The sequence below is a fragment of the Phyllostomus discolor genome, chromosome 12 (genome assembly GCF_004126475.2).
Source record: "Phyllostomus discolor isolate MPI-MPIP mPhyDis1 chromosome 12, mPhyDis1.pri.v3, whole genome shotgun sequence".
NCBI lineage: Eukaryota > Metazoa > Chordata > Mammalia > Chiroptera > Phyllostomidae > Phyllostomus > Phyllostomus discolor.
Window position 1 is genome coordinate 67,350,433 of NC_040914.2, and position 13,917 is coordinate 67,364,349.

The following is a 13,917-nucleotide window of genomic DNA, read 5'->3' on the forward strand; positions in this document are numbered from 1 at the left end:
ATTTCCGAGCTCTGTTCGCTGGGTGAGCCTAGCATCAGTGATGCCCTGGTGGCAGCACTGAACACACCCGGTATGCGAACCTCTGCTTCTAAATCCACTCTCCAGGGAAAGGAACTCGGGCTCTTTGGAGAAATGGTTGATTTTGAACTGAGGCAGGCAATATATACAATGAGCCTGGAAATATAGTGCCAGAAAATAAGAAAGTGCTTAAACTAAACAAGAATTAAGGAAAAAATGGAGGAATGTCACAAGAAACAGGAGTCAACTGAAAAAAATAATCTCACAGTGGCCGAAATTGGAAAACGTCAGCAGTAAGATAAATGTAGATATTATTGGACTAAAACCTGAGTCATAAAATAAATATCCATGAGACTATACTGATATTACTAAATGATTGAACAAACACATAAATAAAGGAAAAGAAACAATCTACCTCACAGAAGAATTCTGGGTAATAAATGGAGAAGAACTGAAGAAATTAAAGAGCACCATTAGAACACCACAGTAGTAATTGCTGCAGGTAAAAATCCACGAAGAATGTGAAAATTAGTGGGTAGAACTTTTAGCAAAAGCACAGTGCATGCATGACCTCCAAGCATCTTCAATAAAATATTAATTATTGGAGTGGTTTTAACCTAAACCCACGAAATCGTTAATGCTCTTCCCTACAGGAGGTAAACCCTGATCATATCCCTGTGACTGTAGGCTGGACTTGGTGAACTGCTTCTCACAGATTATGGAAAGGAAAAAAAATAGTAAGTATAGCCGAGAAAACCGGCAGGTACCACTTTAAACGGATGATTGAGGTAATGCTATTTGTTTCTCTCACAATGATATCAAAGGCTCTGGCTCTAGTTTTCACAGAGACCTAGCCTATAATGAAAATAAAATAAGGAAGAATATTTTGAGTATCCCATGTTGACCTCCTTATTGTGATGGTTAGTTACATGTGTCAGCTTGATGGGGCTAAGGGAGCCCAGGTAGCTGGTAAAACACTACTTCTGGCTGTGTCTGTGCAGGTGTTTCATCTGATTCGGCAGACTGAGTAAGGAGGTCCACCCTCATCGAGGCGAGTGGGCATCATCCAATCTGTTAAGGGCCTGATGGAACAAAAAGGTAAAAGAAGGGCAAATGCTCTCTCCTTGTAACCTGAAGTGTCCATCTTCCCCTGCTCCTGGACATCACAGCTGCTAGTTCTTGGGCCTTTGAATGACGGGACTTACGCCATAGACACCCCTGGTCCTCAGGCCTTAAGACTGAATCATTCCAATGGCTTTGCTGGGTCTCCAGGTTTCAGAGGGCAGATTGTGGGATTTCTCAGCCTTCATAATCATGTAAGCCAATTCCTATAATAAGTCTCCTCTTGTATGTGTCTCTCTATATCCGACTGCTTCTGTTCTTCTGGAGAACCCAGTCAGATACACTTATTTTTACCTCCCACCTTGCATGGTCTTCATTTTCCTACATCCTTATAAATTTGGATCCTAGAGAAAGAGATCCACAGCTTGAGGCTGTGAAATCACAGGCATCTTGCAATTACTGTGGAAACATAAGCGTATGGGCATATTATTTCTGAAGTGAAATTTCATTCCATCTCAGTCCAGGCATCAAACCTCTCAAAATGTTAAAAAAACAGTAGTATTGAGGATAGCCATTTTTTGCTTTATTTATTGCTGTTGACAACCTGGTGTTTTTGTAAAGAAAATACTTGATGCTTATGTGGAATAAATTGCTAAATAAATGAAAGCCAGAAAGCAGTTCAATTATTTGGCCCTTTACTGAAAATGATGATTCTATCTGGATTTGAGAAATAAATGATTCTCTGATCATTGGGGCTTTCAGGTAAGGCAAAGCAACAGTAGCTACCACCAATTATGGGCAATTTATGTATAATTGAATATAGAACTTTTTTATGTATAGTTTTATCCTGGGAAAGAGTAGCCAGGTGTCTGGTTTCGCATTCGCTCTGGATTTCTTATACTTTAAAAAGGCATTATTTTAATATTTGTACTCACATGGGGCTAAGCTGGGTTTGGTAGAACTGCACCGTGTCCTCTCAGCTTCTGCCAGTGCCTGCCAGCAAAATGTCTGAGTCCCAGGTGCCAGAAAACAGCGCCTACTGAATTATGTGGTTAAATCTGCAAGACAACTGGCTATAACCTGTCTCTCTCTTCCAAGCACTTTACAGACACAAGGCAATTAACACCTCTTTCTCAAGGACAGCATGCAGGGCACTTGCTGATACAATTCAGTGCTCTGTGACAGGAGCAGCTAGGGACAGAGGGGAGAGCAGGGTACCCTGCTCCCGCTGGTCACTCAGTGTCCCAGCTAGCTGTGTGGTGGTTTGCTCCACAGGTTGGGTGGAGGGCGCAAAAAGCCACTGGGCAGATGGGGGGCAGTCGGAACACAGAAAATTAGGTTAGGCCAGAGACTTTTTCATCTCCTGGCACACATAAACTAATTACTAAAATTCTGCAACACACCAAACAATATCTTCTAATTTTTGCTGATCTGACCAAAAAAATAGGTATAATTTTGATACAGTTACACCAGATGGCTACTGTTGTGTGGGCTGTTTCATTTTTCTTTTATTTGACAACCTAAGGGAAAAGAGGTCAGTGTCCTTGACTACATAGTCAGGTGGTGCACATTTTAAAAATCCTTGTGGCACTCCCGGGTGCCTGCTCCGGCACCCCAGCTGAAAATCGCCGGGTTAGGCAATTACAAATTGGATATACGAAGTGGCTGTGCAAAGATATAATAGTCTGGTGCTCTCGCTACAGAGACTTTGTCCTTTATTGTGTGTATAAATCTATGTTATTTCATTTATGTATTTTACTGCTTTTTGTTTGGCTTATAAATATATTTGACAAAGAAAAGTATTTTATATGCAGGCAAGGAGGCAGTGTCTCTGGCAATATTTGCGCTGAAATATTTATATGTCTCAATGTGAAACAAACAGACTTGAGAACATCCTCCATTTAGCAGAATTTGCCCTGATTTTACCTGATGACTAGGCACTTATTTTTCCTCAGATTTAAAAATATGATGGTTTATGGAAAAGAGTCACTTGCACCTGCAAATACCTTCACATTTATTAACCATAAAATGCAACTTTGAAAAATGCAGGCTCTTTTGTTTTTAAAAATTTAGGTGACTTTTTAAAACAAGAAATCAGAAAATACCAGCTAGAGATAGAGCCAAGAATCAGACTAAAACACATTCCCATGAACAAAGAAACATGGTCCCACTTCCCCTTTTCAATGTTTAGGTAATTAACATAAAGTGTGTTTTTTTTGCTTACTATACATAAATGTATTATTTTCAATGTTATACAAATTGTCTTATTTAAGGAAATAGTTTGGAATAAAACAATAGATCCACAAATAAAATGACCCAAATTTGTCAGTAAATAAATAACATTAAAAATTAGATAAGCTTAACTATGTAAAACTTTTACTTTACTCTCAGAAGTATCATCCAAAAAGTTTGGGTCACCAGTTATGATGAGAATAATAACTCTACAAGAAGAACATAATAGGGATTATTATTTGTGTGACTACTTATTTACTCCCACAAAATAAGGGGAAGACCAAAAACTACTGACAGATGAGAGCTAAAATGGCAAGTAAATTTTAACTTTATTCTTCCATAATTGTGTTTCAGGATATCCCAAGTCACTCAGAACAGGGGAAGGTCAGGATTTGAGCCCAATCTATGGAGAAGCATTCAGTGAGAATTTACCATCGAAAGAGCAGCACACCATGTAAAAGAAACATGGACATTGTTTTCGATCTGCTTCATCTATTTAGAGTACAGAAAGAGAGGGGAAACAATTAAATAATATGGAAGTTCTTAGGAGATCCAAAATACCAAAATTAAAGCTACAGAACCTAGAACAATGACATACAGAATAACATAGCACTAACTGGAAAAGCCTGTGAGGAAGGTCACTGTTTGGGAAATTTCTGAGCCACATTTTGTTAAAGAAGGAGACAAGATGTCCATTCCAGAGAGTTGGGCTGGGGCATGTGGCTCGGTGGGTAACTGTGTGGATGCAAAAAGCAGGATGAGCACTTCTGTAGGAAACTGAGGGTTCATAACAACCAGAAGATCACAAGCTGCAATCACTAAGTGGAATGCTACATTTTAAAGGTTGTATTAGAGAAAATGGGAGTTTTTCAGCTTTTTAAACAGAAAAGTAAGATGAGATCAAATTTGCCTACACTTAGGAGCTTCCACTCGGCAGCAGCATTCCATTCCCTGTAGTGAGGCATTCGCTGCATTCAACCCAATGTGTACCATGCACCAGGAACTGCTCTATGCAGTGAGGACAACAATAACCAAAATCCCTGCCCTGGTGGAGAGCTAGTAGAGAAAACAAACAATGCTTTACATAAATCTTAGATAACAATACAACGTACAAACATAATGAAGAAAAGCAAGGCAAAGTATGGGGATTTGCGCAGTGGGGTACGACTTCAGATAGGGTGGCTAGGGAATAATAAAGCTAATGCTTACATACTTCACTTTGTATATGTAATAACATTTAATCCTCACTATAATTGTACAAGGTGGGTGTGCTATTATTTCCCTCATTTCACACATGCAGAAATAGACACACAAGGTGCCTTAGAAACCTGTCCAAGGGCATACAACTAGAAAGTGACATAGTTATTTCAAAGTCAGACTGTGTGGCTTGAGTCCATCTTGCTAATCATCATGTTAATACTGCTCCATGACTTTGAGGAGGTGACTTTGAGCTGAAACCTCAATTAAGCTAGTGAGGCAGCCAGGTGACGATCTGAGGAAAGCCTGCTCCGGAGGGAACAGCAGGTGCCAAAGGCCCATCAAGGGTATGCTTGGCATGCTCGAGAACAGCAAGATTGCCCACCACAGCTGAAGCTCAGGTAGCAAGAAGGAAAATGGAGTCAGATCACTGATACCATGGTCTGTTGAAAGGAAGTAGACAGTTGAGATCTAAATGTAAAATCAGAAAGACCAATTGGCATAACACTACCCAGGTGACAGGGGATGCTAAGGTGTCAATGACAGCAAAGGTCTTTTTGTCTGTCAACTTGCCTCGGCTACAGTCTTCAGTTTTCAATCAAACATGAATCGATTTCTGTAGATGTGATTAAAGTCTCTAACCTGTCCACTTTAAATAAAGGATATTAACCTAGATAAGCTGGGTGGGCCCAATTTTGCCAGTTTAAGGGCCATAAAAGCTTCCCTAAAGAAAAATAACACCCTCAGCTTCAATCATCCCTAGTGGCTGGCCCTACACATTTCCAACTTGCCTGTTCAGTCCTCACAGTAACATAAACCAATGCCTTGCAATAAATCTCTCAGTACATAGCTCCCATTTCATGGTGAAGGGGCAGACACTGGTTGGATTCAGATTACACGCTGAAGGTGGCATTAAATATTGGAGATAGTATGGGAGAAAGAGAGAAGTGCTCTCTGTCAAAAATGCAACCCTTCAATTCTGCTCTCACTGTGAGGTTAGAAAACCACAGAGTGATCACCTTTTCTTAACCCCCCCTGGCATTGTCTGCACATACTCTCATGTCTCTGGGCAAAAATGTCAACAGGAACACAGCCAGCTGCTCTGCTGCCTATTTGCATGAGCTGATCAACATTCCTAAGTTTGTTCAAAATACCTAAGTCTGTAAGTTCACATGACATTCAGAGTTCTTCCCTCAGAGTAGAGACCTACTAGATATAACAGAAAACCAAATAAATGTCCCCAAATGGCAGAATAGTTAAATAAAACTTGGCCCATCCACAAAATGTAAAATTATCAAACCATTAGAAAATGATGTTTGACAGAAAAAAATGAAAAGGCAAAACAACTATAGTATTTTACTGCTCAGGGTGATTCTATGTATTTCGGACAGTAATTCAAGCTTTTATGTAAATAAAGCTGAATTTAAATCCTGGCTTAAACCCATGTTACCAGCATACCCTTGTCTACTTGTCAAAACTCCCTGAGCCTCCATCCTCACTTTTCCAGATCAATATTGTGAAAGTGCTCCACTGCCAACAGCCAGTACAGAAGAGATCCAGTTACCTTCTGTAACAACTAGGATACCATTGTGCATTTGATGTGGTTTTTGTGCAGGTACATGTATGAAAAATAAACACTACAGTATAAATAATATAAGTATACACACACACACACACACACACACAGAACAAGGTGTTTATGTATTGTTAATTCAACTAAAAACACACAAAAGTCTTTTTCATTTTACACTGAATACAGAATGTGAATCTCTGGTTGGATATGTGAGTTCATTTTATTTAGGCAATAAATATTTACCAAGTGCCTTTATGGTCCAGGCACAAAATGCTAAGTATAGGGGAAAGAGCAGTAAATATAAGGGGTTTTTAAAATAATTGTTTTTGTTTACTTGCCAAGCTTTCTATAATGAGTTTGAAATACTTTTTAAATACATAAAATTATTTTTGAAATATGTTTTATCGATTATGCTATTACAGTTGTCCCATTTCCCCCCTTCACTCCCCTCCGCCCTGCATACCCTCTCTCACCCACATTCTCCCCCTTTAGTTCATGTCCGTGCATCAAACTTATAAGTTCTTTAGCTTCTACGTTTCCCATACTATTCTTACCCTCTCCCTATCTATTTTCTACCTACCACCTATGCTACTTATTCTCTGTACCTTTTCCCCCTCTCTCCTCCTCCCACTCCCCTGTTGCTAACCCTCCATGTGATCTCCATTTCTGTGGTTCTGTTCCTGTTCTAGTTGTTTGCTTAGTTTACTTTTGTTTTTATTTAGGTGTGATTGTTAATAATTGTGAGTTCACTGTCATTTTATTATACAAGTTTTTTATCTTCTTTTTCCTAGATAAGTCCCTTTAACATTTCATATAAGGGCTTGGTGATGATGAACTCCTTTAAGTTACCTTATCTGAGAAGCACTTTATCTGCCCTTCCATTCTAAATGAAAGCTTTGCTGGATAGAGCAATCTGGGATGTAGGTCCTTGCCTTTCATGACTTGGAATACTTCTTTCCAGCCCCTTCTTGCCTGCAAGGTCTCTTTTGAGAAATCAGCCAACAGTCTGATGAGAACTCCTTTGTAGGTAACTGTCTCCTTTTCTCTTGCTGCTTCTAGGATTCTCACCTTATTTTTAATCTTGGGTAATGTAATTTATGATGTGCCTTGGTGTGTTCCTCCTTGGATCCAACTTCTTTGGGACTCTCTGAGCTTCCTGGACTTCCTGGGAGTCTATTTTCTTTGCCAGAATGGGGAAGTTCTCCTTTATTATTTTTTCAGATAACTTTTCCACTTGTTGCTCTTCCTCTTCTCCTTCTGGCACCCCTATAATTCGGATGTTGGAACATTTAAAGATGTCCTGGAGGTTCCTAAGCTTCTCCTCATTTTTTGAAATTCTTATTTCTTAACATTCTTTTCTGGTTGAATGTTTCTTTCTTCCTTTTGGTCCACTCCATTGATTTGAATCCCAGTTTCCTTCCCATCGCTATTGGTTTCCTGTGCATTTTCCTTCATTTCGCTTAGCATAGCTTTCATCATTTCATCTAATTTGTGACCAAATTCAACCAATTCTGTGAGCATCCTTATCACCAGTGTTTTGAACTGTGCATCTGTGATCTGGGCTGTCTGTTCATCACTTAGTTGTATTTTTTCTGGAGCTTTGATCTGTTCATTCATTTGGGCCATTTTTGTTTTTGTCTCGGTTTACCTGCTACATATAAGGGGTAGAGCCTTAGGTGTTCACTAGGGCAGGGCAACCTACATCACTACGTTGTGACGCTGTATGTGGGGGAGGGGTCTGAGAGGGAACAATGGTGCTTGCTCTGCTCTCTGCTGCATTTAGTCACTTATCCTGCTACCCACAAGCAAAGTGGGCCCTTCTGGTGCTGATTCCCAAGTGGGTGCACTCATGTACATTCTAAGGCCCTGTGGATCTCTCCAACGAACTATGCTGTGAAGCTGGGAGTTCCTCCCACTGGGGCCACAACCCCCACAGGTGTTTTTAATCAGTGGTTTGAGGCTTTATTTCCGTGTGCTGGGACCTGAGGTTGCGAGGTGTGTCTCGCTCCCCAGGTGTTCCTCCCGGTTTATCTGCACATGAATATGGGACTGCCGGCTCCACAATCTGCCACCTCACTGGGTCCACCAGCCACTGCCTTGCCTGCCCTAGTCCTCTACTGCCACTTTACTGCAAGTCCCCTCTGCCCTGGCTGCCTGTCTCTGCCCCTCCTATGGTCTGGATGGATGTTTCTTCTTTAAGTCCTTGGTTGTCGGACTTCCATACAGTTCCATTTTCTGTCAGTTCTGGTTGTTTTTTTGTTTCTAAATTTTTGTTGTCCTTCTTTTGGTTGTGTGAAGAGGCAAAGTGTGTCTACCTACAACTCCATCTTGACCAGAAGTCCACATACAATTATTTTTAAGAACAGTTACTTCCCAGCTATTATAAAAAGAATGTGAAATGGATTCTATCTAGCAGTGGGTGTACAGAAAGAAAATGCCAAAAAAAAATACCTACAAGGCCCCTGGCTCCCCCCAGACAAGAAGAAGTCACCCTGAGCCTACTCCCACTATACCTGGGATGATTTTCTCCTGCTCTGCATACATGCTTAAGACTCAAACTTCCTTCCACATCCCTTGGGTGAGTCCTGCTGTCACTTCAGGGAGCTGTTATGGTTGCATCTCCTTTTACAATAGCCTTCAGAGTCTCCTGGACAGATTTCTGCTGGCCTTAAGGCTTCCTGGAAATGTCTGCCAGCAGGACTTGGCTTTACAGAAGCTGCCTCATCTGTGCTGAGAGAAAGTGTGTGTTTGGCTCAATTACCCCTTCCGCCGCTATCTGCTTCCTGGCTGAAAGAAGAATTATAGGTATATGATCTGTGCGGCTCTCCTATCACAGACACCCTCCATGTCCCCAATTTCCGTCTCTGAAAAAGGAGCACAGTAGTGGCCACCGTGCTCATTTCCCTAAATGAAATACATCAGCAGTTATTAAGTGGGTGTAGAAATGCAAACACACCATTCTGACATGAAAGCGTGGCATAAATTGTGTGACGTGACTATGAGCACGTCTCCTTCGAGCAGTTTCCTCTGGGGCACTGCTTCCACAGCTTACAGAAAGGATACTACCTGGACCAATTTCACGTAGCTATTAGAAAGAGCATCTAAAATGTTATTTTAAGCTACTGGAAAATTATCCTCCAAAAAAATGTCAGCTTTAGAGCTCGCTTATCGATAGTAATTTGAAATACACAAAATGTCAGGGTGAACTATGTACTCCTGTCCTCACAGATAAAATATACTACATGAGTTCAAAAGCATTTATTCAAATACCTCTCCTGAGAGGTTAACAGGGCTGCTGCTGCTAGAACATCGGGTGCACTGGATGCGGAAACCCCAGGGAGTCTGTGGCTCTGCTGGAAGATTAAGGACTCTCAGCTCCCTGTGTCACCGCCAGCTCCCAGCGTCCTCATCAATCTCCCCGGCAGGCTGTGGGGGTATTGCTTTCTCGCTGCAGTTTTATAAAGAGGGGGAAGTAAGCTATTGTTGCCACAAACACTCATGCTTGACTACGAAACGATAAAATACTTTAACTCATAAGCTTTAGAAAGTAAAAAATCTGGCTAAACTCCAAGAAATACAGAAATTAGGTCACTGCATACCCACAGGAATTGGTTCACAAATAATCAAGTCCCAGCTTATTTTCTAAGCCCCAGATTGCTGACTCTCCATGGTGACATCACACAGACATGAAGGGACACTTCAGAGACGGACACAAAGATTATTCATCAATAAGTATTATTTATTGTTAAAGTTAGTTTTTGATTCCACTGATGCTCTACTTCTGCTGCTTTCCTTTGTGTAGAGCATTCATGCCAGAACTAATTATTCCTCTCCCTGCGCTCTCGCAGCAGGCCGGCTGTACCGCACTCTGTCTGTGTTGTCACCAGATTGTAGCAGCTAGTCTCGATCCGTCCTGTTCCCTAACCCTAACCCACACCCCCTGGACAGTACCCCACATAAGATATGCCCCATGGGTAGATCCATGGTAGGGTATTGTGTCCACTTCAAAAGTACAGTGTTTTCAGGATTATTTTGAATCCCCTCTGATTTCATTTTCTAAAAAAATTAATAAGAGTTCACAAAATACCAGCAAGGATGGAAGAACTGAACAACACCATCAACCAAGTGGATATGATTTACATCTATAGAACATGAGGAGCAGCAGAATAAGCCTTCTTTTCAAGTATACATAGTATACTCACCAAGATAGAAGACACCTGGAGAAACCCAAAAGAACTGAAACCATAAAAAGCATTTTCTCTGACCATAAAGAAATGAATCTAGGAATTAACAGAAATATAATAGGAGAACACACAGATATTTGGAAGTTCAAACACACAAATAATCCATGTAAGAAAGGGTCAATCTCCAAAGAAATAAAAAAATATTTCAAACTGGATAAGAATGAAAATATAGCATACCTATATTTTTGGTATACAGCTAAAGCAGTCCTTGGAGGGAAATTTTTGCCATTAAATGTTTACATTAGGAAAAAAAGGTATCTAACTGATAATCCAAGAAGTTAGAAAGAACAAAATAAAGCCAGGGTAAAAAATCCCACAACTCTATAGCTGTCACTATCTTGGCACCTATACAAACTCTCCTCAAAGAACATCTCCAATGCTGGGCTTTCTGTAAAGGGAGGAGGTGTCTGGCATTTCCAGAGAAGGCACTCCAGTTGAAGTGGTGAATTTGCACAGCATTTACAGAACTCCACTGTGAGTGAGGTATTTTCCCAGGCACAGGAGGGTGAAAAAGGCGTGTTTCCTGCTCTCACATGTTTTCAAACCCATGTGAGGCCAGAAGTTAAAAGCTAAAACTGATGTTTAAAATACAGTGGGAATCATTAAATTAACATAGAGGGTAGAGTGTTGAGGTCAGGCAAGTCCATGCTGACTAGTTTTCTTGAAACTTGTTAGTCATACTATATTCTATGAATTTTTCTTCTAATAAAACTGTGTAGTTAAAGCTTATAACTCATCAATCTCCACTCACCTCTAGTGCTATTTCGACCCCCACAAGAGAATGAGGAGAGACTAGGTGGCCATTATTGGCCCTGTAAAGTCAGTGTAAACTGAAACCTGGAGGTCTTACTCATTTTCAAGATTTATTAATATTTTCAAGGACAGAGACAATCAGAGGTTTGGAGAAAACAGAGACCTGTATGGGACGCCGAGGAAGGATGCCTCCAGCCCTGCCGGGTTCTCCCTTCTCCTTAGGACGTTCCTTCTCTGGTCTAGAGAAGATGATGTCTCTGAGGTGAGTGGAATTACCTGGCTGGGGGTGGGGGATGGGGAGATGTTTAGTTATAGAGCAATTCCACTTTATCCTACCATCTACCTGATCTTTTCCAAGAAGCCATACCTCATAAAGTCATAGATTCTGGGAATATCTACCATATGCAGCACTTGACCAGCGACATCCTTGGCTGTTAAAAATAGTCAATAGATTCAGAGAGGCTAATAATTAACTACGTCACAGACACGTAACTTACTTTATTTCACTCCTGCAATGAGTATTCGAGGCAGGCTTTGTTAGACCCATTTTCAAGATGAGAGAACTCAAGTGCCAGTAACTTAAGTGATTTGCCACATAGTTTAACCCCAGGCAGGGCTAGGGACCCCAAGGCTGGCAGATTGTGTCTGTGTCACACCACAGTTTTATTATAACTGCGCAGGTCTCTGTCATCTGGCAGTGACCCCACTGGCTCTGGAGCAGGAACTGAGGCAGGTCTCCTACAGAACCGCCCCCTGACTGGCCACTGTGAGGCCTCAGAACAGGGGTGCACAGAAGTGTTACAGGAATTCGCTGTCACTCTCTCAGAACAATCTGGTGTCTGTGCCAACACAACAGTGTCAGGCCCTGTGGGCCCCTAGGAGTTAATGCATACGCATCCCACCCCCACTGAAGGTGAACAGTGAGAAAACCTGCATTAACCTCCTTTGCCCTTGAAACGCATTTTATAAATTTAAAGGAGATTCATTATAATAGTTGTCTATTAAGGTGCCAGATTCGGGCTACTAGCTTTAATTTTACTTGGTAGGTCTTGACATGAATTTTGGAATCATACTCATTCCAAAGATACAAGTAATAAAGAAAAGGTCATATGTCCTCTAGAAAAAAAAATAACAAGGCTGGGGAGAATTTTGTGATACCAGTCTTTAACAGTCTTAGAGCTATTCACTCTGTGGAAAACTCAGTGGGACTTTTTTTTCCCCCTTTTGATGTGGACCATTTCATTCCGTGCTCTTTTTTTCCAACTCAGTGTATTTTATAATGATATCCATCATGTCTGTTTGTCAGTTTATGGCAGCTTAAAAAAATTGCCTCAAGGCCAGTAATGAGAAGAAATCTTTCCCACTTCCTCTAGATTGTTTTATTTGCTTCACAGTTTTCTGCACCAAATAATAAAAAATAACGCTTTCGACACTGTCCTTTATCTTGCCATTTTTCTTCTCTTTTTTACTCCTTTATGGTTTGTTTATACTTCCTTAACTATGTTTATTCTATTGTGCTTTGGTCATAATTAACAAGACATAAAAGAGGGTATGGTCTGAATATGGAAAGTCTTTCAAAGGCCTTGTCTCAGCTAGCCTTTAATCCAGCATAAAGGAAGCCAGCTGGAGAGATAGATCGATACAGACATGGATACGGATGTAGATGTAGGTGTAGATATACAGCTATCTATCCACCCTTAACAAACAATCCAAACTTTAAGAGCTATTCATTGAAATAGGGAAATCAATATACGCCAGGGATGAGGGTGAATGCTGAGCTGAGTTCTCAAGAAACTGCTAGCTAACTTTAATACGGGAAGAAACTTTTAGTTTCCTTGGTTCAATTATATTAGCACCTGGAAGTAGACTGTGTCTTGGAAAGATCAATTGTTTCTGCTATTATTAGAAATATGTTTAGAGGATATTCCTGGGTGGCATGTCTTTTATTCAGTGTATTTTTTTTATCTTAAATCCCTGTCAATCTAAAACGTCAAGTTGTGCGGTAATTCCATGCTTGGGTTACCATTTACAGCGCTTGGCATTTCACAAAACATTATTTCCAGTGCCATTCTATTACACAGAAGCTTTTAGCTGCCTTCCGGAGCCAGTAGGCAAATAATACAATATTCTAAGACCAATATTTTCTAATAAATATTCCTGCATCTTCCCTTTACTGAGAATTGTCTATAGTTAGCATGCTTCATCAACTATTGATTCTTGATTACCCAGCATTTATCAGGGGATACCTGGAAAATCAGTCTTTCATAACTAAAAATGGTGAATAAATAAAATTTATTTTTATTTGCTTTAGAACTCAAGCTATGTTTGCTTGAAGGAATGGATGAATGAATGAATGAGTAGATCGATGGATGGATGCATAAACAGAAGGACAGATAAATTAATAGATAGATGACATAGGCTTGACTACTCTTCTGAGAAAAACTCTACTTTTCAACTACATTGCAAAGCAAACTGATATAGGAGAGCTCCAACCCCTCCTAACACTTCTCTGTTCTGTTCCTTGAAAGGAGCAACTGGAATCATCTGTCACCCTCATGTAGCACACTAGCCTAGGCTAAACTTTCCCTTTCCTTAAAGCCAATTTGCTTTATATTCATTGCTTTACTGATTTGCTTACATTCTCCCTGGGATCAGGGAAGAAACCTTAGAGACATGTATGTCTTTAGATGCCCATTAAACTATCTCTACAACTTTGAAGAACAACAAAAAGAGAGTAGTTATGTAACTGTTAGGAAAAGAGCCATGGTATAAGGAAAATAGAATCATTTTTAAAAAGCAGTTAAAAAGAAAGTTGATACAGTCGAAAAGTCTGAGTTG